General features: G+C 45.3%; 1 pseudogene across 1 annotated transcript in view; it reads right to left on the reverse strand.

The window, feature by feature from the left end:
- LOC309636226 (polypeptide N-acetylgalactosaminyltransferase 11 pseudogene) overlaps positions 1–15,251 on the reverse strand; it is a 28,428-nt pseudogene extending 13,177 nt beyond the window's left edge. The window contains exon 1 of the transcript in view: positions 1–15,251. This exon is cut by the window's left edge and continues 13,177 nt beyond it. The product of the transcript in view is annotated as a polypeptide N-acetylgalactosaminyltransferase 11 pseudogene (transcript).
- Between the last annotated feature and the right edge of the window lie 10,419 nt (positions 15,252–25,670).

A 25,670-nucleotide genomic window follows, 5' to 3' on the forward strand; every position in this document is an offset into this window, starting at 1 on the left:
AAACATGATTCTGAGGAATGCATGGCAGAGGAAAGATGCAGAACTTGCACTGGATCAATGCTTTTCAAACCATAGCCGTCATGGGTCATAACATCAATTTAGTGGGTGGTGACAGGCATTCTTCTTGAAGAAAAATGCATAAAGTAGAAACTATCAGAGCCCATCATGTGCGCTAAAGATGCATTAAACATTTATTACTGTGTGGCCTGTGTGTGCTGGTTCACAAAGTAAAATGCATTTCTTAGTATGCCTGTGCTGGAAATGTTTGAAGGTCACAGCTCCAGACAGCAACGCTTGCAAGGACGGGGTCATGGCCATGTGTTGCTCACCCTTGCTTATCGCTCCAGTACTTAGGATGATACTTGGAGTTAACAAGTGCTTGTCAAATATCTATAAAATGGAGAAGTGAAAAATCCAGAGAGTAACAACCATACGATGTACACCTCCATCAAAAATGGTTATAAAACCATTCAAGAAATATCTATGGAGTTTCTACTATGTTCTGGTGGGCACTGGAATTTCAGTAGTAAACAGTTAATGGTTTAGCTTTTAGTGTAGCAGAATGAATAATTTTGTTAATTTTGACCGCACATACACACACACAAGAGAAAAAAAGCTAGTGAGTTTGAGATTTTTAACACATATTTTCTGGGTACATGCTTGTCCTGAAGACCCCGAGAAGGATTTGAAGTTGAGGCTCATGTGGCTCTTTGGTGGAGAGCCCACTGGACTCTGGTGTGAGAATAACCAAGTTTACACGAGGCTAGAACTCAAGGCCAAGTGTGCCAAGAGCCAGGACAGTCCAGCAGAACGCAGGTGTTGGGTGGTTGTCAAAGAAATTCCAACAAGCCCATGTCTTGGGTTAATCACAACCTTCCTGAACAATGTAAGAATCGTGGACTGCTTTAACCACAATCCCCTCCCTCCTAGCTCAGCTGCTACTGTCATCTGGCTGTCTAGCTGTCTAGCTCCATCTTTTTCTTTTAAGCCCACATATTACACATTTATTAATTTTTTAAAAACATTCAAAATATCCAGGCTTATCTAGACATTTTCTATTTCATGAACTCATCATTTCTTTTTTATACCTTACATCTTCCTCCTGGGATTATTTCCCTTCTTCTTGAAATATATCAATTAGAAGTTCCTCAGTGGGCATCTTCTGGTGGTATCAGGGGCAGGACTAGGGTGAGGCACCTACGGTGTAAATTTTAAGGAAACACTCACTCCAAGGTGCTAATTCTAAACTGTCACAGCCCTGAAAGCGAGCACGTCCTTAAATTCCAATGCCCCCTGGCACCTCACTTGCCTCACCCTCATCCCAGCCCTGGAGGTAAACTTCCTGTTTTTATTTATCTAAATGTATTTATTTCACTCTTATTCTTGAAAGGTAGTTTCACTGGCCATACAAAGTTAACAATTATTTTCGTTCATTTATCTGAAGACAGTATTCCACTGTCTTTTGGTTTCCATTGTTGTTATTGAGGAATCTGTTCCCCATATAATAGTTTTCATTTTGTAAGTAATTTGTCTTTTTTCTCAGGCTGCTCTAAGCCATTCTATTTGACTTTGGTCTTCTGCTGCTTAAGTAGATGTATCTAGATGTGGATTCCTTTTAGTTAACCAGCTTAGTTTTGAAGGGCTTACTGATCTGAGGAATCCCCCCATTATTTGTGGAAAATGCTTAACAATTATCTCACTGAGTAGTGACTTTTCCCCAATCTCTCCATTACCTCTTCTAGAACTTCAAATACGTGTTGACCTGTCATACTTTACCTTCCATTCCTCCTAACTTCTCCTTCATATTTTCATCTCATTTTGTCTCTGTGATGGTTTCTGAGTAATTTCTTTAGATCTATCTTCCAGTTTCTAACTCCCTCTTCTGCTACATCTATCCTGGTCTTGAGCCTCTTTGTTGTCTTCATAATTTCAGTCACTATAGTTTCAATGTCCAAAACTTACACTTGCTCCTGGTCACGTTTTATAGTCTTGTGCACCTTACTCAGGTTTACAATTCCCTCTATACTTCTTCAACAATATTCAGCATACTTACTGTATGTTCTGGACTTGAGAATTTCATTATTCAAAATCACTGTAGGCCTGCTTTTCATTTGCTGTTTTGTCTGACTGTTGCTCAGATAAACAGAACTTACATAGGAGATTATAAGAAAAAACTAAAGCAGGAAAGGGACTCAAGATTTCTTGGGGGAAGGCACATGTTTCAACAGGTGTTTGGGAAAGACTTCATTGAGAAGATGACATTTAAGCAAAAACTTGAAGATGATGAGGCAGTGGGCATTGCTAATATATAAGGGTACAGCACATGCAAAGGCCCTGAGGTGGGGGGGTGGGTCTGGCATCTCTAAGGCTGGAGTAGAGGAGTGAGAGAGAAAGTGGTGTGAGGGCAGGAAGGCAGGACGGTAAGAGGAGGCCAGACCGTGAAGACCCTGTGGATCATGGTAAATATATCGTCCTTTACTCTGTGTGATGTGGGAGCCACCAGAGGGCTTGGGGCAGAAGAATGATATGTTATGACTTAGGTTTTAAACGAATCACTCTGGCTGTTGGGTTGAGAAATGGCTGGAAGCGGGGCAGAAGCTGGGAGAGCAGTCTGTAGCAAGCACGGCTAGAAGCGAGGTGATATTCGTCCATCATACCTGGAAATATTTGGAAAAGAAGCACCAGTGGGGTGAACTGGGGAATTGGTTGGGGTGCGAGAGAAAGAGGGAATCAGGTTGAACGACTCCAGGATTTTTAGCCAGAGCAACCAGAACGACGGAATCTCCCCCAGCCTGATGTGGGGAAAACTGTAGGAGAGTCAGTGGGGTGAGGAGAGATCAGGGGCTCAGCTGGCTGAGTCCGAGCTGCCCAGGCAACTTCTAAGTAGGACTGTCCAGTAGGCAGAGGGGTGGACAGTCTGAGTTCAGGGGAGAGGTCTGGGCACAGACACAAATTCTGGAGTCGTCGATGCAGTGAGATGAGTAGAGTTAGAAAAGGGAAGGGGTCTAAGACCCGAGTCCTGCCCACAGGCCCCACTCTCAACAATGAGTGTGTGATCCAATAATAACGCCTGGACTTCAGGGTGGTCTTTTAAAATCACTCAAAGATCGTTCACATCTGCTGACTTGAAAGACACCCGGGTGAATAATTTTTATGTGGCTGATGACAAAGCCGCCACAATCCAGTTCTAAGCCATGTGCCCAACCCCCTGGGGCCAACCTTGCCAAGTCGACTCAGGGCTGATCCTGGCTGTGCCATCTCACCCGCTTCTCCTCCTCACACACTCTCTCTCCCGCTCTGAAGAGCTCTCCCCCATTTCGCCAACTGGCAAGTGCCACCTCATTCAGGAACCAGATCACAAGTCACCTCCTGGACTAGTTGATGTTTAGGGGCCACAAGTATCAGGAAACAGCCCCAATCCAGGTTGGGAAAAGGACTGGGGGCATTATGGGCTTCAGCTGCCAAACCACAGATGGGAGGAGAAAGGCCAGGCTAGGATCATGGATCACGTGGCCATCAACTCTGAGGAGGGGTAAGGCCTACGAAAAGATACACACCCCGTTCTGTTGTTCCCTGCCTATTTGAAGGGGAAAAGGGAGCTAAACAGGTCTCTCCAAAATGCACAAGACTTTCCCGGCCCCGGGGCAGGGAGGCAGCTCTATTCTCTGGCGGTACAGCCCTCAGCAGCCTGTTTGCTCTGATTCCTGGTTTCCTTGTCAGCCTCCCCATGTAGACTGTGAGCTTCACGAGGAAAAGGTGAAGCGTGTGGAGCAGTGCCCGGCTAACAAGAGGTGCTCGGTAAACAGTCTGCAGTGAAGAAACAGACAGGTTCCTAGACGGAGCGTGTGTGCCAGGGACGCTCAGATGCCTTCTCATTCTCATCTCCGCTCCCAAAACACATACGTTCAGGCTCCAAGAGGCCAAAGTCATAGCTCCTACCTTCGGCTCTGGAGCAGACCAAATGCTTGCCCAGGCTATTCACCGTCACATAACTGAAACTATGATGCAGTGTAACCTCTGACCTTAAAGGCTAACACATGCCAGCCGCCAAGTAGCCCAGCAAGCCTTCGGCCATGAGGCCCCATGAATAAGATGTGCGGTGAGCTGTCTTGGAGATTTCTTCTACATCATCCAGGGCACGCCTGGTGACTTTTCATTGTGATTTCCAGGAGTACATGTCTCTCCTAAGAGGGGACCACCTGTGCACATGTGGATATAGAATTTCACGTCTCTAACATATAAGCATCCGTACATACACACACACACACACCCCTCAACACAGAAGATGCCCCAGGACCGCTGGTCTCCTGTCTGTAGGGAAAGTGCTGAGGCTTCCAAAGCTACCTCTGTCTCCATCCCAGTCTCCATGGAAACCTTGAAAACAGACAGGACTAGGCCAGGCTGAGTTATTTGTCTCCTAAATGAGCAGCCACAGCAGGGCCCAGTCCCTGCGGCTAAGAGTTAATAAGACAATGCCTTTCAAATAGACAAGCACTGCACTTCTCTGCCTCTAAATACTGGGCCCACCTAGATCAGGGACAGTCCTTCAAATAGAGCCAAATGTACTTCTGTGTGAATATAGTCTGTGCCAGGACCAAATACAGGCTGATGTCTGCAGAGGAAGAAATATCAACTAATATGATATAGCTACTGTTTAATAATAATAATAGAAATGAAATAATAAGAGTTATAATAGTTGAGAGCTTACTATCTGTCAGGCACTGCGTGTAACGCTTTACCTAAAATTATCTCCTGTAATCTGCACAAAGATTAATCTTACTACAGTTACATAAACACCATCGGAGTCCCAAATCCACTGGTTCCCTCCCTCTGCTGGGGTCCCTGCAGTCTAGTTGCAGCGGGCTGTTGCTTGGGTCTGCTCTGTCCTGCACCATTGCCCTTCTTCTGGTAACTGCACTTTGGTCTTCCTTTGGGAAAGGCTCTTCCCCGCTCTGTCTGGGTGGCACTGTTTGAGAGTTGACTGCATCCCAGCTCCAGGGCTGGGTGTACAACCCAGGTCTGGCTGGCCAGCACCTTCCTTGGCCATGGTCATACCAGTTCATGGATGGATATTTGGCCCTGTGAGCATGTAGTTTTGGAACTGCTAGGCACCTATTTGGGTTGTCTATCACTGTATTACAAGCCACCCCAAAACTTAGTGGCTTAAAGCAACTGCTATGTTATTATCTCTAGTGCTTTTGTGGCTTGACTGGGATCATCTGGGATGTTCTTCTGTGCCATGTGATGATGTGTGGGCTGTACCCATCTGTGGGCTCTTCTGGGCTGGAACATCCAAGATGGCAGTCGATGCTGGCTGTGGGCTGGGAGTTCAGCCGGGGCTGCTGACCAGAGGGTCTCTGCTTCCATCACAGCCTCTGTGCATGTTTGGGCTTCACAGTGTGTCAAATCAGCTCCACAAGCAAGTGGTCCAAAGGGACAAGCCCGGTGTGCAAGCACTTATCAAACCTCTGCTTGTCATTTCATGATTAGCATATAAACAAAATCATGCAGTATGTAATTTTTTGAGCTTGTTTTTTTTTTCACTCACATAATGACCTTGACGTCCACCCAGGTTGTTGTATATTAACAGTAGTTCATTCCCTTTTATTACTGGATAGTATTCCACCTTATGGATGTATCACAGTGTTTTAATCCATTCATTTGTTGATGGATATTTAGGTTGTTTCCAGTTTTATTACAAACAAAGCTGCTGTGAACATTCATCTACATGTCTTTGTATAACATGTGTTTTGTTTCTCTTGAGTAAATACCTGTGAGTGGAATTGATGGATTACTTAGTAGGTCTAAGTTTAACTTAAGAAAATATACCAAACTATTTCCATTTTACATTTGCACTAGTAGGATGTGAGAATTCTAGGTCCACCACATCCTTACCAACATATAGCGTGGCTGGTTTTCTAAATTTTAGTCATTCTCTTACATATGTCATGGTATCTCACTGTGGTTTCAATTTGCATTTCCCTAATGACTAAGATGTTGATTTCATTTTCATGTCTGATTTGTCCTCCATATATCTTCTTTGATATATATAATCCTAATATAAAGCCTAAAACCATAAGACTTGTAGAAGATCATAGAGGAAAAAATATTTGTGAGTTCAGGTTAGACCAATACTTCTTAGATACAAAATCAAAAGTATGATCCACAAAATAACAAATGGAGAAACTGAACTTCATAAAACTAAAAACCCCTGTTCAGAAGACATTTTAAGAGAATAAAAAGGTTGAAGCTGTTTTTATTCCATTTTATGGATGAGTATGCTGAGTCTCACAAAGGTGAAGTGATTTGCCTGAGGTCACTCACCTAGAACACGAGGATCAGACTTTGCACCAGATTGTGAATCATTCCAGATTGCATACTCTCAAATGCTTATCCTCTCGTATTTCCTTGCAACGTATCATGCCTCAATTTTCCCTTTAGAAATGGGGGCAACCCTTTAAAGCACTTTCCAGGAACTCAGAGACGGTGAAACTCTCTGAAACATTTTGGAAATCCAAAAAGAGAAGAACAAAGACAGGCATGTTTAGAAAAAATCTCAATAACTTAAATACTCAGAACAACTCCATCCATAGACTCAACACTGCATCCTCGAAGTCTATGAAATGATCATTCCTTCAGCCTCTTAGGAAGAAATGGTGAGGTCTATTTTAGAAAAATGGTTTCCAGCCAAGACTTCAAAGGTGGTCCTTCCCTCACAGGTGCTCAAGGACCCCTCCATGTTGGCTTGTGGAGGAGGCCAAATCTCCAAGCTGGGGCCATGAGAACTGTCAAGTACGACTTGGCTGGATAAAGTTTGCAGACTCCCTAACGGCACCAACGGCAAGGCTCACTGGACTGGCGTTAGGAAGAACCAGCCCCTCTCCATCTCCTTCACTTTACTTCTCATCCCTCAGAACAAAGCTTCGTCTCATCGTGCTTGCAAAGTCCACCTTGAAGGCAACTTCTCTTGGATCATCTTCTAAGTCTGCCAGGCTCAGCCCCACAGGGATGCAGTCCAAGAAAAATAAAACACACCTTAGCATGTGCTCACCACACTGCTTTCCACACAGCTCCTGCACACGTGAACCAAGGTTAAAATAAGCACCAAAGGAGATTTTGAAGGGAAAAAGAGGATGCAGATGGGTGCTCACAGAAGAAGCTGGTAGAAGGGAAAGAAAAGTTAACAACAATTCGCTTAGTCTGGAAGTGTCAGGAGGGACTGTGAATAAGCACAATTATAATAGGAGGTGAAGGGGCGCCATCATTTAAAAGCACTGCCACTTTTATAGACACCAATATTTTAATCAGTATTACACCATACACAATATAGATGAATTTTCTGTAGATATCTTTCTCTTATAAAAGAATTCACAGTCATTACTAAGCATTTTGTATGTGTCAAGCACTTTCTAAAAATTATTATATTTCATCTTTTAGCAGTCTGGAAATGTTGGTATTATGATCCCCATTTACAAGATGAAAAATTTCAGCTCATAGAGGTTAGGGTCTTAGGCTTACTAAGTGGCAAATCTAAATTCAAACTCAACCGTTCCACTGTACCTCAGGGAGGTTTCTGTCATAAAATGGATAAAAGTCACTGGTATAAACCAAATTCTCCCGGGGGGTGGGAGATGGGGTTCATGATTAACATAGAAAAAGGAGGTAGTTTCATGTGAAGAGACCACAGTAGGTAGGAAGGCAGGAGTGGAGGATACAGTGAGGGGTGGCTGAAGGTTGGTGGAGGGGTTTCTGCAGGAAAAGGGAAGCAGGAACTTGGGGGCACAGCAAAGAGTCCCTAGGCCTTTGGTCGGACTGCCTGCACCTGAGCTGCTGGAGTGAGATAACGGAGTGTGTTATGGGGACGTTTAGCTATGGGCTGGCTCTCGCATGCAGTCATTTCAAGCCAGCCGAGGGCACGGCAGGGGTTGGGGGCCCTCTGGGTGCTCAGCAACAGTCAGACTCTCCTGCTCAGGGACCCCAAGTTAGGTCCATTTGCTCCTAGGAACTCTGGTCCAGCTGGTAGCCTCTCTTCAGTCTTCCTGGACCGTGGCTTTTGGCTGAAAATAAACGTGGCACCCGGACTGTCTTGTGGTCACCCCAAAACTACCTGAGCCCCAGGCTCTTCCTGGTTCCAAAGCACAGGTAATGCCAGATCTCCCTGCCCTAGAATAACTGACTCCAGGAATTCCGTAACACTGCCAAGACATTTCCATGGGGATTGTGCAAAGTCATGTCTCCAGTTTCTAAAACTGAATCTACCCTTGGTCAGGTTCAGGGTCAGGAGATGAGAAGAGAAATCGGCAGGTTAACAGGACGACCTACATTACCACTCAGGACTGTGCTTTTATCCTTCACAAGACCCTCAAATGACATCCATGTTCAGGCCCTTCTGTACCCCAATCCAGAGTTAAAGGCATCTTGACATTGCAAAGTACAGTTTTATACAGAAATTCTTCATTACAAAAGAAAGCCCAGGGCTTCCGTGGTGGCGCAGTGGCTGAGAATCTGCCTGCCAATGCAGGGCACACGGGTTCGAGCCCTGGTCTGGGAAGATCCCACATGCCGCGGAGCGACTATGCCCATGCGCCACAATTGCTGAGCCTGTGCGTCTGGAGCCTGTGCTCTGCAACAAGAGAGGCCGCGATAGTGAGAGGCCTGCGCACCGCGATGAAGAGTGGCCCCCACTTGCCGCAACCAGAGAAAGCCCTCGCACAGAAACAAAGACCCAACACAGCCATTAATTAATTAATTAATTAATTAATTAATTAATTAATTTAAAAAAAAAAGAAAAGAAAGCCCATAGCCTGAGTTTTGATGGCAGAAATGTGCTATTACAGGTTCAAGAGTTTCTTCTCTTCCTCCCATTTTCTCAGTCAGGAAGGACATTCCACTGGCCATGCAAAGGCTCATCAATAGATTGAGGGGATTTGGAAAATACAAGCTAATAAGGTGCATCTGTGAATTGGAGTAGTAAGCAAGACTAAAACCGAAGAAATGTGTCATCTGAGCTTGTTCCCTTCACATCCAGTTGTCCCCAAGGCCCTGTTTCCCTCTTCTCCCAAAACAGCATGTCCTCCAGAGCCCTTAAATGTCAGAGGGGAAAGGGACTTCCCCAGATCGTAAGCGGGGCTAGCAGAGAGAAAAGGTGGTGGTGGTGGGGGTACCTGTCTACAGACGCTGTTGCTGTAGACCCAACATGGGGCTATTCCAATTCACAGAGTGCAGTTAACTTGGGGGCTTATACGTGTATTCCCCCCAACCATCCCGCATACAGCGCAGGCACGGGGTACACCCGTCAGGGAGACACATTTCCTCGTGGGGCCTGTGGAATCTTATGAATCAGACTCAAAGACAATCTTAGTGCTTGAAGGGAACACAGAGGCCCTATGATGTAAGATGGTTTTATCAAGATCACCTATAAGAACTTGATGTTGCAAAGACCAGATCACGGGTTCCTGCTCCCAGGCAAGTGCACGGTCAACAGAGTGGACACACGTTCCGCGGGCACCAGGGTTACAGCCGTGCACAAGGCTGCAAGAACCCCTGTCTTCTCAGGGCTGACAGGCTGCTTCTGCAGTCCAGGCATCATCTTCTTCTGGGAACAACCCGACTGCCCTTTGTAGAGTCGCCCTCTCCCCCATTCTCCAACCATGTTCTTAAAATGGGCGTGATCCCCTCCCCCCGGCCCTGGAGGTGGACATGTGACCCAGGCCCAGCCACTTGGAGCACTGCATCCCCTGTGCCAAAGACATTGGGTCAGAGATGAGCATGCCGCCCTGTGAAATAATAAGAATATATATTTATATTTATATTATTTATATTTATATGTGTGTGTCTTCGCTCTCCGTTCCTGTTAATATTTGGTCTATGACGCTGGTTCCTGACATAGAGTTCCCAAATCCCTTGGAATTTCCTGGGTGAAAGGAGCACCTTTCGTTTTTATGAGGTGACTCTGGGTGGGCTTCCGCATGGGGACTGCTCACTGGAAAGATGAAGCCATGATTAGAAGCTTGGGACTTTCAGCGCCCCCCCCCCCCAATTCTCCACAGAGGGGAGAGGGGCTGGAAGTGGAGTTAGTAATTGATCATGCCTACGTGATGAAGTCTCCATAAAAATCCCTAAAGCATGGGGTTCAGAGAGCTTCCGGGTCAGTGAGCACATCCACGTGCTAGAAGGGTGGAGCACCCCAACTCCTCAGGGACAGGACCCTTCCAGACCTCTCCTTATGTATCTCTTTATCTGGTTGTTTATCTGTATCCTTTATCATGTATTTTGTGATGTAATAAACTGGTGAACATAACTAAATCTTTCCCTGAGTTCTGTGAGCTATTCTAGCAAATTATCAAATAGAAGGAGGAGGCTGTGAGAACCCCAATTTATAGCCAGTCGATCAGAAGTGCGGAGGACAACCTGGGACTTGTGACTGGCCTCTGAAGTGTGGGCAGTTTTGTGGACTGAGCCTTAACTGCAGGTAGATAGTGTCAGAACTGAACTGAATTGTAGGACACCAAGCTGGTGTCAGAGAATTGGCTGGCATGGGAAAAAACCCCACATCTGGAGTCAGAAGTATTCAGTGTGAGGGTAAAGGAAAACAGCATATTTTTCCTAGGCACAACCCAAATTTGAAGAACCACTGTCAATCCAAAAAGATTTCTTGGAATTATTAGGGGAAGGAGCTCTCCTCTCCTGGTGTCGAGCTGGTAGGATGGTCTGGTACTGCTAAGGCTTATCCCTGACAAAATATGTTGAGAACCCTCCCACCATGAAGCAACTTCAGAGAAAATCAGAGACAAGGTATGAAGAAAGATTTCCCATGACGTCATCTGCACCCAGATCCAACTATGCCTGATGTCCACTTACTCCTTGAAGTTTCAGTTGCATTAGTCAATGAATTCCTTCATATCTTAAGCCCATTTCAGTTGTTTTTCTATCACTTGCAATTGAAAGAGCCCTGATTTCTATCATGAGGATGACCCTATGTACCCCCCTTCAAATGGAGCTACCCTTGAGAAGCAAAGTCAAGGAACAAATCAAACCCCTTTCCTACACAGGACCTCCACTTACACTCAGACCACTCCCAGCTGTTAGTTCTCTCCTCTTCTCCACCCCATAACCAATGCTACTTCCCCTCCCCCGCTTGCACCTCACTTCAACCCCCAATATCCCAAGTCCTTCTACTTTGCCAGGCCATTTTGAGCAGCCATCCCCATCTCTGTCCCTTTCCCTCAGAGTCATTTTTGGTGCCAGGAACCACAACTCTGTGAGGGCCCTCTCTCCTACTCCCTTTCCTGGCCCCAGGGGACCACTTTTCCTTCCTGTATCCCTGCCAGGAGAGGAGAATTAGGCAGAAGCAACATGTAGCATCTTATTGAGCTTTTCTAGGACATGAAAGGAAAAAAATCCCAAGAAATATAGAATACAGCTTTTTCTTTGGAGGACTGGTAGACAGTGGCAGTTACAAACAAGTTTAGAAGACAGAAGTTCCTTTATTTGAATTGCTTAGAGATGATATTACTTGTTCCCCCAAAAGGTTAATAAAAAATCACCCAAAATGTGATCTTGGTAACCTCACCTCTTCTTAGAGCTCATGTTTCCCACTGACAGCCAGTTTTGGGGAATGGCTTAAGCTGTAATTGAGTTAAATGCTTTGAAGAGATTGAATCAGACTCTAAAAGTTCAAATAAAGATACTCCTTGTTTTCCAGAGTTATCGATAGGATCTTAGAGGTTCTATGCACTGGTTGTTTGGAGGTGGGGTGGGAAAGAGTAAAGGAAAGGAAAGGAAACTTTAGCAGAGCTAGGTCAAATCAGAAGTTACAAACTCGTGCCCACAAACCCCAGCCATTATTTTTATTTGAATTAGTGACCAACATGTAACTCCCATAAAAATCCCAATTTCTGGCTTTTCTTGAAAATCTAGCAGAGCTAGTAACTCTGGGCCACCTCTTGGTGTGGTGCCCGGTAATTCCGGGCTGGGAGTACACGCTACAGATGCCCTGTTCCTGGCCTGGCACACACAGCCGCTACCCCTGTCCTGCATCTCAGCTTGAATGAAAGCAAGACGGCACCTCCTCTCACAAGTCACCGCCGGGCCTGGGAAGCCAGCCAGCCAGTTAGGGCACACGGGTCCTGTGAGGAGTGACCACTGCCTTTCTGCTGGTAGGAGAAGGGTGGCAGATGTTACAGCAAGGCCCTGCCTCCGCCCGAACCTCCTTCTCCCTTGAGGGTCCCCCCAGCCTCCCTCTAGGCCTGTCTCCTCCACCCCACCCTACCCCCCGCACAGGCTGGTGTAGCCACACTCTTGGGCTTGAGAAGGTAGGCCTGCGTGGGCCCGATTAACCCCAGACCACGCGGAAGGGGGTCTGGGGCTGGCTCAGAGACCACTCTTCCTAAAGAAGGACTTCAAATCGAAGATGGAGATTGGGAAGTCCTAATTCAAGTCTTTCTTTAAAAAATCTTAAGGAAAGGAAGCCCCATGACCCTGTGAAACAGCCTATAATCAGAAAATGGGAGGGCTGCATTTCCGCAGGTGGCTAAGTGATGCAGGTTGTCCCCAGGGGCTGGGCATGAAGGATGCCATTCCTGGGCTGGCACACCCTTTTTATGCCCCTGTGCCTCAGTCTCAGCTTGAAGAAGAGAAAGATGGTGCCTCCTCTCACAAACTGCTCCCTGGCCCCAGGAACCCTGCTAAGATGGGCAAGGGATTCGCCTTTCAGGGAGTGCGTGGGGATTTGTAGAAATGACTCTCTGACCTGGCCTTGCACTAATACCTAGTTCTCCAGGAGCTTTGGGGTTCAGGAGGGCAACTCCTCGTCGTGTGGAGGCTGGAAATTGGCAAGTGGTGACAACTAAAGGACACCCCTAGAAGAAACTACCATTTCTCTCGCCTACAGTTATTTTCTATTGCCTGATAAATGTTACATCCAGAACTCACGTCAGGAACAAGAATGTAAATCAGCCTCTGGCATTCATGCTGAGTGGGATGATTGACAGTCAGTAACTTAAATGTGTAAGCTGATAGCGTTAATTTTTCCGTAGATTGACGCATCCCCAGGAGAACACACAGTTTCTTTGCGGGACACAGCTACTGTCGACCACATTTTTCTTCCCACAGAAGGTACATTTCTTTTTCATAAGGATATGAGGATATAAATGTTACATGACGCATGGGATACTTGCCTGTTTACGTATATTGTAAAGATACGTAAACAGGCAAGGACTAAGACTTAGCTAATTATAGCCTTTGGTTGGTTAAACCACTCTGGACAAATCCTCTGTACGTCTGACAGGCGTCAGTTGGGACAATTGTCACATCTTTGAATCCATTTCCAATGTACAGAAAAATGCCATGCTTAGCCCCCAAAAGTATAACCAATTAATAAATGGTAGCATAGGCTCCGCTCCTGAGAAAATGATGATTTATGTTTTCTTCCCACTAGCACAAAGGGGAAGTAGAGGGGTTTTTTCGTGAAGACTCTTAAGAGTGCAAGAGACTCCTGCCTGAAGACAAGCTTTTAAAATGTAACAGCACCTGGGTTTTTTGTTTTTGTTTTTTGGCTAAAGCTAATGGATTTAATCAGCTCAGTTCAAAGAGACATGGCCTGAAAATGGGTGGGATAGATGGGGAAAATCCATGGTAGCCTTGATGAGTCATGGCCTTGACTTTAGTCCTATCTAACGAGTGGAAAGGAAGGATTGGCTTGGAAGCACCAGAGGTCCTGTTTCCAGAATAGAGCAATCACCAGAGATGTCTGCAAAGAATACAGGCTGGGTGTGGTGGGAGAACACGGCCTAGAGATCAGCGTCCACTCTATGTCCATTGTCTCTGCAGGGCCGGCAAACATTTATTCACCAAATATTTGCTTTTCTGTCTCCAGGTGTATTGCCTTCCTCCTTTCTGAAGTCACAAACGACTACTCCCAACATCCTCTTTTGTTTTTAGCTGAAGATGATATCCAAGGTGAGGGTTTCAGCTGTTTCGGTGACCTAGTTTTCCTGGGCCTCTCCCACGTACATGTGTTATTAAACTTTGGTGTGATTTTCTCCTGTTAATCCGTCTCATGGCAATTTAATTCTTAGACCCACCAGGAGGACCTAGTACAGCAGAGGGAAATTTCCCCCGCCCTGACACCACCAGCTTAGCTGGACCTCATAGGGGTGGGGTGTATGTTTTTCCCAGAACGTCTTATTCTTCTGCAGTTAGAGGACACCCATCTCCTACTCTTACCACCCCCTTATCCCTTCAGGAAGGCTTGAGATTTACTGGCCTCCTCTCTCCCTCCAGAAATCCACTTACTTGGACCAAGATGTTTACATCCTGTAGACCTTTTTCCACATGTCCTTCCTGGGTGACTTTAACCTGCAAATTAGCTGAGCACATCAGTACATTTGACAAGGAATTACCTCACCTGATTTCCTGCACCTGTGAGCTCATGGATGATCTATAGGCCACAGCAAACCCACTAGGGCACCACTAAGAACACCCGGAAAGCGCCATTTCCATAAGGACAGAAAGCAGCTCTCGGCAGGAAAGAGCTCTCTACAGGGGCCTCCCCTTTCTCCTGTCACCAACTTTAAACCAGGCAGCCCCATGCTATACTCATCTCCGGCCCTAGCACACCACTCACGTCTTTTGATAACACAGTACACCTTGCCTAATCTGTTGGTTCTTTCCATAGATCAAAGAAGTAGAAATGAAGACTAAGTAATTAACAGATGACAAGGTCTTTTCCCCAGCTTCCCCTTCAGTCATCTCGTGAACAAACTGTGTGAACAAGACAGCATCTAAAGAAAGATCACGACAAGTAGAAAAGCCTGCATGCAGTGGGGGCCTGGCCACGACTCTGACCCCCCATCTCAATGATTAACTGAGATTACTTCCCTTTTTCCTTTTGAAAACTGTCATGGCTGAGCAAGATCTTCAGAGGTGGTTTTTGGGGGACACCAAGTCCACCATCTCCCCCAGATTGCCAGCATTCTAATTAAAAGCAACTTTCCAGGCTTCCCTGGTAGCGCAGTGGTTAAGAATCCGCCTGCCAATGCAAGGGACATGGGTTGGAGCCCTGGTCCAAGAAGATCCCACATGCCGCGGAGCAACTAAGCCCGTGTGCAACAACTACTGAGCCTGCACTCTAGAGCTTGCAAGCCACAACTACTGAGCCCACGTGCCACAACTACTGAAGCCCACGTGCCTAGAGCCCGTGCTTCGCACAAGAGAAGCCACCGCAATGAGAAGCCCGCTCACTGCAACGAAGAGTAGCCCCCGCTCGCCACAGCTAGAGAAAGCCCACGTACAGTACTGAAGACCCAGTGAGCCATAAATAACTATATAAAATAAATAAATTTATTAAAAAAAGATGGAAAGGCAATGCAAACAAAATAAAATTTAAAAAAAATAATAAACGCAACTTTCTACCAACATCTCTCTCTCTGTCTCTCTCTCTCTGTCTCTCTCTCTTTGATTTTCGAGCGGCAAGCAGCTGGACCTGATTTGGTAACATTTCCTCCCCTGCTGTACCCCTGGCCTCAGCACAGTGCTTAGGGAACAGTAGGCTTCAGTCAATCTGTTAAGCAAATGAGTCAATGAATAGAAACGTTCAGCCCAACTTCAGTTCACTTGCTGTCCTCCAGTTACCAGTGGTCCAGGATTCCTTGTAACCAACAGCGTATCAGGGAGGTGAGGGGGCAGAGATCGCTGGGGTCTTCACTAGTGCAGGGCATCAAGGTGGTGAGTTCAGAGCATCTCCACTCAGCCCTCACATGCACGAGTCAGTTTCCCGGGGTTGCCTTTCTCCGGGTTGCAGGTGCGTTTGGCGACCAGCACCAGTGCCCCTGGGTCCACCTGTCATGTGAGCTTCACACTGACTTCCTGTGGGCAGTGTCCGCCTCAAGGCTCTGTGTTGCTTGCATCTCACACTCGGGCCCTTCTCTGACACCCAGGGGCCCACCAGCCCTCACACCAGCTTCAGCTCCCTGTCCGTCACGTGGATAACAGCGGGAGACATCCACCTGCTTCTCAAAGATGCTGGGGGCGTGAACCGCCATTGACAACAGCAGCAACCTTATCTTGGCCTCTCCTTCCTGCATCACTTACCTGGCTTCCTCACTCCTGTTTCCTGGGATCACCCCCCTAATAAACTCCCTGCACCCAAGTTCTTGACTCAGACATTACTTTCAGGGAGCCCCAAACCAAGGCATATAGTTAGACAAAATATCCCATTGTGGACCCTTTTCTGCTCCAAATTCCCGTCTTGCAAACCTTTTAATTATCTATCCTTTTACTAAATGCTATTCCCTCAAAATTTCTGCCTCTCGATACACTGAAAAGAGCTTAGGCAAGTTACTGACAATTCCCAGGCCTCATTTGCCCCTCAGTAAAATGGAATAATTACACCAATCTTCCCATTTCACTGCTGTCTTGGGGGACAGCGCTAGGCAAGCTGATGCTTGAGAAATGCTTTCAAAGGCACCAGATTCGCCAGAATCAGGTTTACAATTAAATCCTAAAGTTTGTCCTGCAGTTTCTTGATTTTTTTTTTAAAAAAAGGCCTATTTATCTTCCTTTCCTAAGAACTAAAGAATGTTTCCACTCTATTTATTAAAAAAAAAGATTTTAACATGAACATTTTTAGACAAAAGGAACCACTCTCTGAAATGTTTCCATTTCTTCTCAGCAAGAAGCCATGCTCCCGCTCTCTTATGTTTCTTGGAATTGTATCTGTGGCCTCTGCTGAGCTCTCCGTGGGCCTGGAGCACCCACAGGGTTCTGCTCGAAACCGAATCCGGCACGTGAGGCCCGGCACGATCCTGCTCTGCCTTCCTCTTTGCCATCATCTGTCTCTCCTCACTTGATTGCTTTCCCTCTCTAGCGGGGGATCCTTTTCTAGCTCCTCAAACGCAAAACACCTTGCGTCTGTCTGTCTGTGCCGTTGTACAAACTGTTCCCTCTCCTCGGAGAGAGAACTGACCTGCCTCTAAAACTGCTATCAACCATAAATAAGATGAAAAGACAACCCTCAGAATGGGAGAAAAGATTTGCAAATGAAGCAACTGACGAAGGATTAATCTTCAAAATTTACAAGCAGCTCATGCAGCTCAATATCAAAAAAACAAACAACCCGGGCTTCCCTGGTGGCGCAGTGGTTGAGAGTCTGCCTGCCAATGCAGGGGACACAGGTTCGAGCCCTGGTCTGGGAAGATCCCACATGCCGCGGAGCAACTAGGCCCGTGAGCCACAACTACTGAGCCTGCGCGTCTGGAGCCTGTGCTCCACAACAAGAGAGGCTGCGACGGTGAGAGGCCCGCGCACCGCGATGAAGAGTTGCCCCCACTTGCCGCAACTGGAGAAAGCCCTCGCACAGAAACGAAGACCCAACACAGCCATAAATAAATAAATAAAGAAAGAAAAAAGAAAAAAAAAAAATGGGCGGAAGACCTAAAGAGACATTTCTCCAAAGAAGACATACAGATGGCCTGGAGGCACATGAAAAGATGCTCCACATCACTAATTATTAGAGAAATGCAAATCAAAACTACAATGAGGTATTACCTCACCCCAGTTAGAATGGGCATCTTCAAAAAATCTACAAACAATAAATGCTGGAGAGGGTGTGGAGAAAAGGGAACCCTCTTGCACTGTTGGTGGGAATGTAAATTGATACAGCCACTATGGAGAACAGTACGGAGGTTCCTCAAAAAACTAAAAATAGAACTATCATACGACCCAGCAATCCCACTACTGGGCATATATCCTGAGAAAACCATAATTCAAAAAGAGTCATGTACTACAGTGTTCATTGCAGCTCTATTTACAATAGCCAGGACATGGAAGCAACCGAAGTGTCCACTGACAGATGAATGAATAAAGAAGATGTGGTACATATATACAATGGAATATTACTCAGCCATAAAAAGGAACGAAACTGGGTCATTTGTAGAGATGTGGATGGACCTAGAGAGTGTCATACAGAGTGAAGCAAGTCAGAAAGAGAAAAACAAATATAGTATATTAATGCATATATGTGGAATCTAGAAAAATGGTATAGATGATCTTATTTGCAAAGCAAAAATAGAGACACAGACAAAGAGAACAAATGTATGGATACCAAGGGGGAAAGGGGGGGTAGGAATTGGGAGATTGGGATTGCCACATATACACTACTGATACTATGTTTTATAAAATAGACAGGGACTTCCATGGTGGTGCAGTGGTTGGGAGTCTGCCTGCCAATGCAGGGGACATGGGTTCGAGCCCTGGTCCGGGAGGATCCCACATGCCGTGGAGCGACTGGGCCCATGCGCCACAACTACTGAGCCTGCGCTCTGGAGCCTGCGAGCCATAACCACTGAGCCTGCGTGCCACAACTACTGAAGCCTGCGCACTCTGGGGCCTGCGCTCTGCAACAAAGAGAGGCCACCGCAATGAGAAGCCTGCGCACCGCAACGAAGAGTGGCCCCCGCTCGCCACAACTAGAGGGGGCCCGCGTGCAGCAACGAAGACCCAATGCAGCCAAAAATAAATAAATAAATTTATTTTTTAAAAAAAAACTTAAAAAAAAAATAGACAACTAATGAGAACATACTGTATAGCACAGGGAACTCTACTTAATGCACTGTGGTGACCTAAATAGGAAGGAAATCCAAAAAAGAGAGGACATATGTATATGTATAGCTGTTTCACTTTGCTGTACACCTGAAACTAACACAACATTGTAAAGCAACTCTACTCCAATAAAAATTAATTTTAAAAAAGTAAAATAAAACTGCCATCAAAGTACATTTTTTTTTTTTTGGCTTGCCTCTCTTTCTGCCGGTATTGTGACCGTGAGGCTGCAGTCCCAGTGTCTATCAGGATGGGACCACAGCAGACACTCAGTAAAGGCTTCCGACAACAAAGCTTCTCTTATGACAAACCTTCATTTCAAGGGAATCCACAATACACTGCTTAGGGCAGGAAACAAGATTTCCTTCATGGGAGAAGGTATGATCATTCCACATGGTCACTGGAATGGTTGTGTTTCATTTCTGTATAGGATGCCTTTATATCGTAAAATCCCAGGAGGTACGGTGGGTACTTTGATCTCACCCAACTCAAGGCCTACCCCAAACCTCCCCTTTCCAGATCGCCCTGGGCTGGCACTTGACTGGCCAGAACTCACAACAATCATTGATCTGTGTTTTCCCACCGGGTAGGGAACCGTCTTTGAGGCAGGAACCCTTGTTCTCTCTCCCTCTTGAGCCCTTACTCAGACCTAAGCAGGCCCAGCACCTGGAGACGGGCAGGCCCTCACTTGGATTCCCTTTTCATTGTACAGGGGGATGAGTCCTTGAGAAATTCCTGGGTCCAACATCACCATTGGGGGTGGGTCAGGGATTGGTTTTTTTTTTTGAAAGACTTTATTTATTTATTTATTTATTTATTTATTTATGGCTGTGTTGGGTCTTCGTTTCTGTGCGAGGGCTTTCTCCAGTTGCGGCAAGCGGGGGCCACTCTTCATCGCGGTGTGGGGGCCTCACTATCGTGGCCTCTCTTGTTGCGGAGCACAGGCTCCAGACCCGCAGGCTCAGTAGTTGTGGCTCACGGGCCCAGTTGCTCTGTGGCATGTGGGATCTTCCCAGACCAGGGCTCGAACCCGTGTCCCCTGCATTGGCAGGCAGACTCTCAACCACTGCGCCACCAGGGAAGCCCAGGGATTGTTTTTTGACCAGAGAAAGCTTCATGGGCTCAGTTCTTTATAGACTGGCCTTGACTCCTGCTCCACCTTCACTCTCCCTTGCGTGGAGCCTCTTGGAGCCTCTAGGGAGGGGGGGAGGTGACTGACAGGGAAGGACCTGGGTATTTCTGCACCTCTGGCCTTACAACCCTCAAAAGCACCCACATCCCATCTTGATCCCAAATGACCCCTGTTGCATTGATAGCAACAATGTGCTGAGTGTCAGCACAACAGGCACAGAGAATAAACTAGAAAGCGGCCCTAAGAACCGAACCAAGGGTCTGCTTGCGGAGGAAGCCCAGTAGTTGACAGCATGGCGGAGGGAAGCTCTGATCTGAGCTGGAGTCCGCATACCGTTGTTCAAAGGCTGTAAATCCTAAACAAACAATCCCACGAGCCAAGCAAACATTTTTAGTTTGCCTTTTCGTACTACAAGGGCGTAGGATGGGTAAGAGCCTTGCACAGCTTCCCCTGAACAGCCCTGACTAGCGGGTCAACCACCCCGGTTAACCCTAAAGTGCTCTGACCTCACTCCCTCATTTGCATAATGGAGCTGATAAGAACTTCCCCCAGGGTATTGCTGGGAGGTACAAATAAAATAATGGCTGTGCAAGTCCTTGGTAAACTGCAAAATGTCGTGTAAATGAAAAAATTTTGTATCGAGTATTCCCTTAAAAAGAAGAAAAAAAAAAACAAAAACCCAAAGTTAATAGAATTGATTCCTAGGAAGTGATTTTCATAAAGCAGAAATGCCCCTTATTTTCTGCGAGCCTGTTCCACCCAAGTCAGCCGCAGGCAGGATGTTTGTTTCACCACCTCCTTTCGGATCACTGAAGGGACCCTGCGTGATCATCGTTGCTGGCTCATTACGGAGGTGCGGACCCTGAGTCGGTGCAGGATCAAGTGACTTGCTTGGAGTCAACAAGGCAGCGAGTGACAGAGTCTGAAATCAAACCTTCTCTCTCTCCTTCTAATGCCCAGGCTCTCTCCCGAGGAATCAGTGAAGACCCCCCACGTGAGAACAAGCAGGGGCTATTTATTCCGAGGTGGTTATAGGAGGGAGGCAGCCACTATCTTTTGCATTTTGGCAGAGATTCAAAGGCAGGCAGAGGAGCAGAAAGCTTTCTAGGGGAAACAGGGAAGGCTCCAGGTGTACCCTGATTGGAGGCTGTAGCCCTGGGGAGGCTGGAGGCGGACTAATTAGAAGCTGAGCATCGTACGCGATTGGTTAGAGGACATACTGAACTGTCTCTGGTTAGTTCCAACTTGGAAGCAGGGACAGAAATTAGGGAAGGTGTCAGTTATTGATCAAGTCCTGGCCATTTGAGGTTGATTGTTACCAGGGTTATTGTTTGGCTTCCTGAATTATTACAAGATGTAGCATTCTGACTTCCTGCAAGTCCGACTTAGCGCAGGCTGGTGTCTTGGGCTGGTTGCTGCAGATTGTGGGTCAGAATCCTATTTTTATATATGCTCTGGCTGCCATCGATTTGTGTATTCAGTTTTTCACTCCCCTTTACCACCTGACTCAAAACCCAACCCTTCACAACAGGACACATTGCTTTACTAGGGTTTTAGGAGAACACAGATCATTTAATCCCCGATGAAGTAACTGAACAAGCAAGCAAATGCCCTTAGGTATTCCTTACCTTTCTGCTAACCAAAAGAAGTATTTTGAAAAATTCTTTATCTATTGATCAGCTAGAAAGTATGAAGCAATGTTTTGAAATAGTATGCTTCTATTTTCTGCAAAGGCAAACTTATCCAAGTTCACTGATACGGATTCACCAGGCTGAAAGTTCCCACTCAGAAGGGTTCAGCGTCCATGGCTCCATCAAGGTCAGCGTACTGAAGCATTTTTCCACTCCGGAATCCTTAACAATGGCTGCTGAGTTAGGAGGTGGTACCCAGCGACAGCTTGAGAAACATTAGAAATAGCAGGCAATTTGGTGAGGTTGTCCACACAGGACCTCAGTGCATAATGGAACATCTGAACACAGGAGCTGAAAATACCCCCAGCAACACGGTTATTCTTTTTAGTCACCGTTCAGCATTTTGGCTTTTGGTTTCTAAAGTTCCGAGGCAGACTAAATTAGAAAAATATATGCAAAAATGTTCCTGACTTCAGTGTTGCTGATGGGTTGGAGATGCTAACTTTTGCATCAGAGAGACCTGAATTTGAAGCTTGCATCAGTTAGGCTAAAGATCTGCTGCGTATAACTAAAACTGAGGCTGAAACGAGGTAGGTGGGAAACATCCAGAGGAAGACAGCTGGGGACTGATATGGTGGCACTTTGGTATCTCCAGGCCCCAGCTCTGCCATCCTCAATGCTTGGTTTCCATCTTCGAGGTCCATATCCTAAATGGTTGCTGGAGTGCCAGCCTTCATGTCTCTGTTCCAGGCTGACAGAAGGAGGAAGGAGAAAGAACAAAAAAGCAGGCTCTCCTTTTAATCTCACATCCTGGAATTCTCACTTACATCTCATCATCCAGAGCTTATAAACGTGGTGCCACCCCTACACACAAAGACAATTTAGAAATGTAGCCTTTTCCTGTCCATATTATTAACCCTTGAAAATGACCCTTGAATATACCCAGGGTTCAGTTACTAAACATGAAGGGGATATTAAGCAAACCCTTAGGTTGGGTTCTCCAGAAGCAGCTTAGAGATGAGGATTTGTGTGGAAGGGATTTATTGGGAAGTGAGTCCTGGAAAATGAGGTAAGCGTGTGGAAACCTTGGATCAGGAATGAAGGAGTCTAAGTAAGGACATGATGTAAGCCAAGTCCCATCAAGGGTGACCTTGACCTGTCCCGCTCGGACTTCTGGGGAGAGTGTACGGTCAACTGTTCAGGGTCCCTGTTCAGGGATCAGGGGGTCAGAGTATTTGCACACTCACATCCATCACTCACTGGGGAGGAGATGCCCAGGGGAGCATGGGATGCCCCAGGGGATGTCCCAGGGGAGCGTGTGTCCCCGGCCATTCTGACTCTGCAAATACAAGCGAAATGAACCCCAAAGCTAGAGGGCAGCACCATGCCTAGAAAGACGATTGCTGGCTGTTAGAAGTAAGAGCTCACCTATACACAGTCTTTTTTTGGCCATTTGTATATTTTGAACTCAAATCAAATAAGAATTGCGTGCCTACCAGGAAAGAGAACAGCAATTTGCTCTTTGGACCTGTGAGTTTTTGCGAACAGTGGCTAAGATGGTAGCGTTAAAGCTGTAAGTCCTCTATTGATACCTATGTTCGTGTATCTGTAGCTCAGGAAGAACTTTACCTTTCATTGTGTATTTGATGTTTTCCTATCTTCAGAGGCTGTTAATAAGTTAAATTACAAAGTCTCTGAAATTAAAGGTGCAAGAATCTGATTGGTTTATAGTGATAAACTCTTATAGAAATTATTTCCTATAATTATCAGAAAATAAGGACCTTAAACTTCTAAAACTTTAAATATGTTAGCCGAAGCTAACATAGAAGCATTTTAGGAATCCATATAATTAAGGCAAATCTTTGGCAAATGAGACGAGTTTAATAATTTTGATTTACTAAAAATCACTATGTCTTCTCTAATTGATTAATGCTATGTATAATAGGGGACTTTTATTCGAAAAGGTGTTTTTTCTTAGACTTACTCCCTTTTACTTATCGAAGCTAACATTATTCCTAGTTAATGTTTAAGGCTCTGAAAAATGTAAATTTGTGTTCAACTAAATTGAATCATTATTCTGACAATCTCTATATTTCAACAGTAATTATGTTTTATAGTGTGTCAGCTTGAAGATAATTTCCAAGCTTTTAAGTAATTTAAACCCTTGGACTGACATTAAATTGCATTAACTAAAGGATAATCATTGGATGCCTAGATCATTTCTAAGCAAGATGAATGCTGAAACGTTGATTACTAAGCAGCTTTGCATCTATAGACCTCTGCTTCTTATTTTTACATTCATTGGGCCATATTAATGAACGTGTACATTTTTGCTACTTTTAGAGGTTCCTTAAGGGAGGTACGTGGCTGTAGAAATTTGTTTTGTCAATTCGCAAGCTCTGCTAGTTGCTAAAATGCTGGTGTGTGACTTGGTTCTCAATTAGCCAACCCATTGTTTGCTGGATGAAAGAGAAGTTACTTACTTTGGTTAAAAATTATAATTGCGACAATCAGTTAAGACTATACCAGAAGCAACAGTGAAGGGAAATACAACTGAGTACATGCTCCTATTTTTCAAAGAAAAGAGTAGTTTTGCCCTAAAGCAACGTCTCAAATTTTTTTTGTCTCCGAGTATCTTTAGCCTCAAAAAAGTGACAGAGGACCCCAAAGCGCTTTTGACTTTAGAGTTTTAACTATCAATGTTTTCTGAATTGGAAATTGAAACTGAGAATTTTTAAAATTTTATTTTATTGAAGTACAGTTGATGTACAATGTTGTGTTAATTTCTACTGTACAGCAAAATGATTAAGTTATACGTATATGTACATTCTCTTTCATATTCTTTTCCGTTACGGTTTATCACAGGATATTGAATATAGTTCCCTGTGCCATACAGTAGGACCTTGTTGTTTATCCATCCTCTATATACTAGTTTGCATCTACTCACCCCAGACTCCCAATCCATGCCTCCCCAACCCTTCCTACCCCCTTGGAAACCACGAGTCTGTTCTCTGTGTCTGTGAGTCTGAAACTGAGAATTATTTAAATGCTTATTTATGGACACATTTGAAGAGACCAATGAATGCATGGCATGTTAATAGCACCTTAGTATTATTTTTAAATGAGTCCTGTCCTCACAGACCCCTGAGACCTGTCCTGAAGTGAAGTGTCAGTTTATTTCAGAACATGAGGGAGCTAATGAAGAATAAACTTACAAAGTGAATTTTATTTGCCTTGGTTTTTTTTTAAATAGATCTTTATTGGAGTATAATTGCTTCACAGTACTGTGTTAGTTTCTGTTGCAGAACAAAGCCATCAGCCATATGCATACACATGTCCCCATATCCCCTCCCTCTTGAGCCTCCTTCCCATCCTCTCTATCCCACCCCTCTAGGTCATCGCAAAGCACCGAGTCTATCTCCCTGTGCTATGCGGCTGCTTCCCACCAGCCACCTATTTTACATTCAGTAGTGTATATATATCGATGCTACTCTCACTTCGCCCCAGCTTCCCCCTCCCACCCCAAGTCCTCAAGTCCATTCTCTGTGTCTACCTCTTTATTCCTGCCCTGCAACTAGGTTCATCAGTACCATTAGAACACTACCTAACACCATATACAAAAATAAACTCCAAATGGATTAAAGACTTAAATGCCTTGGTTTTTAATAGCTGAATTCAGAAACTCTCACTCTTCTCCCTATTCCGAATGGCTCTATGGTTGTCTGCATGGGTTCACTAGGAAACTGGCCTCCTTTTTACTAGAATATAATTGGAAAAATTAATTATGTAACCAAGGTCTTGACCGGAATGTCATATTTGAAAATGCTGCTTATTTAATCTGGTAAGACCATGTTTTTTTGAAAACAGCTTTATTGAATATAGTCTATATCATACAATACACTCAGTTAAAGTGTACCATTCAATGGCTTTTCAGAGATGTGCAACCAACCATCACCACAATCAATTTTAGAACATGTTCACTGCCCGCCAAAGAAACTTCATACCCCTCAGCTATTACCTGCACCCAATCTCCCAATCCCCGCAGCCCTGGGCAACCAGTAATCTGCTTTGTCTCTATGGATTTGCCTATTCCAGAGAGTTCACGTAAATGTAATCATACAATATGTGGTCTTTTGTGACTAACATTTTTCACTCAGCATAATGTTTTCCATGTTCATTCACGCTGTAGCATGGATTAGTATTTCTTTCCTTTTTATGGCTGAATAACATTCCCCTGTATGGCTAGATCACATTTCATTTATTCATTTAGCAGCTGATGGACATTTGGCTTGTCTCCACTTTTTGGC

This window comes from Balaenoptera borealis, assembly GCF_965194805.1.
Source record: "Balaenoptera borealis genome assembly, chromosome: 10".
Lineage (NCBI taxonomy): Eukaryota > Metazoa > Chordata > Mammalia > Artiodactyla > Balaenopteridae > Balaenoptera > Balaenoptera borealis.